The sequence below is a fragment of the Fusarium falciforme genome, chromosome 13, assembly GCF_026873545.1.
Source record: "Fusarium falciforme chromosome 13, complete sequence".
In the NCBI taxonomy this organism is placed as follows: domain Eukaryota; kingdom Fungi; phylum Ascomycota; class Sordariomycetes; order Hypocreales; family Nectriaceae; genus Fusarium; species Fusarium falciforme.
The window spans coordinates 1442622-1447416 of record NC_070556.1 but is presented as its reverse complement, the minus strand read 5'-3'; positions in this window follow the sequence as shown (position 1 = coordinate 1447416).

Genomic DNA, 4795 nt, shown 5'->3' with positions numbered 1-4795 from the left:
CTGCCGGTCGAATAACTTCAGCCCATAAGTAAAGGGCGCGTGCAGTAGTAGTGACATGGAAACGGAGTGTAGGGTAGTGTAACGTAAGCCTCGGTAATGAGGAATGATTGGGTAGTATGCATAGATGTGGATCCACTTGAGTGAAAGTGGCAGTTAACAACTTAATGTGGAGAAGGAGACTTACCGTTTTTGGTAGTCACGATAACCTCAAACTGTAATTGTAATCATGTGTAGCGAGCAGTAAGATGGAACAAAGCGAGCCATAAACACCTAAGACTCACATAATCTGGTGAGCTTTGTACTGTAAACTTGCGAGCATAGAGTAGTATAGAATTATTTTAATATTTATTTAATCTTAACCTCAACCATATTTTCCCTGAAGCGAGGACGAAGGACGCAGCGGAAGGGATTGACCATAGTCATCTCATCTGTATATGAAGAGTTAGTCTCTAAGTAGAGACTGTGAATAAAATTACTGAGCCTTAAGGCGAGGTGTTGGAGGAGATGGAACGAAGTGATATCGACGAGAACTAGATAATAAATGAACATCGTGAAATATTGAAATAGTATGGAGTGAACATATGTGAATGACTTTAAGAATTACTGAAAGTAGTCGACCGAAGGGAGACGTAAGATGGGGAGCGAAGCGAGGCATTAGGTAATACAAACTGAAAGTTTGGGTTGTCCTAGGAAAGTGGCCGGATCTTTTTCTGGTCACTGTTAGTGAAATACTTTGAATAAGAGGTTGAACGTAGTGAGACCGCACTCGAACGAAGTGAGAGGTCCTGGTCCCCCCTTAGCCCCGAAGGGGCTTTATAACTTTGGTTTAGGGGGGACCTTGGGACACGGGACGGGACTCCACGTGACCCTTCCTTTCAAGACGTTAGTCGAATGGAATCCCCAGTTGGTAGACGACTGAGCTTGCGAAGGATGTTGTGATGTAATCGACGGGAAGGAAGGATGACTGGAGGAGAGTGGATAAGCACTAGAGTGAGCGTAGCGAATGAGGTGCGTTGAAAGTGGCCGGAATGAGGAACGGAGTGACGAATAAGCGTAGCGTCTAAGATCCGGGCACATGCTGACTTGCACGGAGCCATGGGCGAGTACAAAAGGGAAGGATTCCCTCGACCAGAGGTCATGAAAGCTTTGTCTTTCATCCTTTTCATGTTCGAGCGGTAAGTGAGGTTGATCGGACTGATCAAAGTTTGTTTATTCCTGTGGAATTTTCACTGAGGAAGCGAAGTGGTGTTACGTACGTTGACATACGAGAGGTATGTATAAACGACAATGGAATTGTTACCCAGAGGGCAACGAGTTGGGACGAGAGGTAAGGATAGAGACGGAGTCGACACGACGGGAAGGCGTGTTTGTGATGGAAGCAGAGGTATCTGCGGCATACTGAAGGTATGTGTTTGTACGGGAGTTATTGACAGCCTGGGCTGGCACCGTGAAGGTATTGTCGCAGGATGCGGACAGTCGATTGTGGTGCTTGGCATCACACCTAGCCTTAGGCTATTCGAGAGAATCGTGTTGAGGGCGAAGACCCGACTGGAGAGGCATCGTTGGAAGATGCTTGCTTTTGTATATCCTCTAGAAGAGACAAGTTCGGATGGACTTGCTTGTCATGGTCAGTCTGTGAAGACGGGAGGCCCGGTGGCCGTGTTTATTATCATGCGTGATGTGGCGCATGCTTATCTTACAGTACCCATTGACGCACAGGAGGTGTGTTACTTCTTAAGTGGAGGAGGGGAGCGACGAGAGTGGTATAATGACTTTCCAGTGGGAGACTGGTTTATCCAATCCTTTTCTCCGAGTGAGCTCGGGGTATGGTGTCACGATAGGTGGACATTGTTGTGCAAGGCCAATATGATGCTTCTAGACCAAGACGGGCTAGAGTATGTACAAGGACCGATCTCTATGGAGAGAGGTAAAGGTGATCGAGACGGAAGGTGGAGATATCTAGTAGGATGGCGTCAGTGTGTATTATGCGGTGGCATAGATGAAGGCGTTGTGAAGAATTGTGAGAATTGTCTTTGGATGCGTGTTATGAAGACATTATGGGATTATGACCCCAGGTATTTGGTAGATAGTCAAGCGAGCAGGAGTCAAGTGAAGGAGCGAGCCTAAGAACTAATAATCAAGACACTAATTTGGCGAAGCGACTGTGATGATATTGATGCGAGCATTATAATGTGAAAGTACATGTAAACTTGAGTGAATGTGAAAAATGTTAAGTGAAAACACCAAGGAGCCCTGGCGACTTGGGGTAATCGTAGATGTCGTGATGACTTCATCCGGTAAGATGAGTGGTAGTTGGTAGTCAAGCATTCATTAAATGGATGAGTGAAGAGTTACGAGCGCCCGCGGAGGGCCGAGTCCAAGACTGTGAAATAAATTACGGAGCCTGAAAGGCGACGTGTCAGAGGAGTGCGACGAAGGAGCACGAACGATGACTAGATAATAAATAAAGATGGAGTAAAACTTCATGGAAGGAAGTGTTGATATGGAATGACGAACATGTGAATGGAGTCAAGTAAAAACATCTTCGTTCCACTCAGATGGAGTAAAACCGAGCCTAAGGCGAGGTCAAGAATGGAACAGACGACCGAAGGGAGGCTGTCCCAAGATCATTCCAGTCGCTTCGCTCCTGTTTGCTGTTAGCATATCCTTCTATTCGTTCGCACCCTCACTCTCCCTACGGTCGCAATCAAATGATGCACTCACCTCTTCGTGCCGACTACCGTCTTCCACAACTCGTTACTCACTCAAACAAAAAATGAATTCCAACCTGAATTCAATCTTCCAGATGTGCGGGCGTTCCCTCCCTTTTATGTCCTCATTACATTCCGGGCATCTTCAATGTGGTCGGAACGTTCCTGCGTCACTCATTCGTCCAACCACAACACGAGCTCCACTCGGTACCCTCCTTCCCGCTCTTACACCACCCAACTTCGATCGTCCCTCTCTCCCGTTGGATAGACACGCATTCTACTCCACTTCGTTCCGTTGATGCCTAAAGACTGGGGATATCCAATCGACTGCGTCTTGATAGGATGACTGTCCACTCGTCCTTCGTACCTCAGTCCCGTCCCGTGTCCCATAGTCCCCCCTTATACCAAAGTTATAGGCGGCTTCGCCGCTAAGGGGGGACATACCCTTCGCTTCGCTCAGGTGGACTCTCGCACTGCTCGAGTCTTCTTCGAATATACTTTCTTATCAGAGCCCGAATAACGATCCGGGCACTTTTTGGGGACACTCGCAAAGCTCCTATCCTCTTCGATCTTATTCACTCCATGAATACTATTCGAGGTCATCTTCGCTTACGCTCAGATTCCCTCTTGATTCCATTCCCATATCATCATTCCATATTAACATTTCATCTCTTCATGTTTACATTATATTATCTAGTCCTCCGTCGTGCTCGTTCCTCGCACTTCTCGGACACGTCGCCCTTCGGGCTCCGTAATTTATTTCATAGTCTTAACTCTCCCTGCCGGGCTCAGGTTCTTCACTATACCTATCGGCTTACTGACTTCCAACTAAATGTTTGACTCCCAACTTACACTCATCTAGGAGGTTATTCACATTCACTTAACATTCATATCTACGATTAAGTTTAATAAAATAAATAAATCATAATTCATCACTATCTACTAAAATATCTGCTCGCATTGAAATTACTACCAATCGCTCACCTCTGAGAGCTTTTGTGTTATGTTGGCTCGCGACTGTCGTCCGTTATGCTCGCTCTCTACATGTCTATGATTACATTTATGTGGCTGAGGTTATCATGAGTTCCCTTTTGGGTAACATCCACTTGATTACAAGGATGAAACATTCCACTGCCCCGCGTGGCGGGTTATAATTGCAGTGAAAATCAATCTTTGATAATTGGCTATAACTAAATGTCAACGATGAACCGTCGACCCACATGGCGTAGTATGGCTGCATTAGCCTAACACCGTCTTACTCTTGATCCCTATTCGGTCAACCTCGACTCTATTTGCTCTTCCGAGCCCACACTTTCGTGTCGCATGAGTGCCATTAGGCACCACCCCTTCGGGTTCATATCCTCGCCTTCCGCGATGTATCTATAGATGCGTACTCTATCACCAAATACGTCTTCCAGACACCATCTAACCTTATTCAGGTCCGGCCTTACAGTAGCCGTCATGTTTAAAAAACCAAGTCGCCCTTGCTCCTTAACGTTACCCTTCTTACTTCGCATTGCTCCCCATAGTCGCATCATTCCATGAATAACCTCACCTTCGGCTCGACATTGAAGCCCCTCCGGTCCTTCCTCTCCTAGAAGCCAGTCGACTTCGTCTCTTGGTTTTAAAAAAAACAGACACCTCCTCGGTGATAAAGATCCAAATCCGGATCCATAACTGACTGATCAATCTCGGCCACTGCCTCACTCAACCTCACATCCCTCTCTGAGGATACTCTCACCCTGTTCGAATACTCATCCTCACACGTTCGGATGCTCTCCACTCACTTCGTTCGATCATTCCAGTCGGTTCCCTCCTGTTTGTGGTTAAGTTAGCGTTCGCCTGGCTCACTGATTCTACGAATATAAAATACAAAGACACTTACTCTGTTGCGTGACTCCTCTCGTCGTACATTGACTGGATATGGGAATCCAGATCTCAGCGCTGCTTCGCTCACAAAAAAATAAATAGAAGAAAGAGTTCACACATTCACTCTCCCTCTCGGGGAAGTCGTCCCTCCTTATATGTCCTCAACTCTGTTTCCGGGCACTCTAAGATGGTCGGATCAATACCGCTACGCGGAT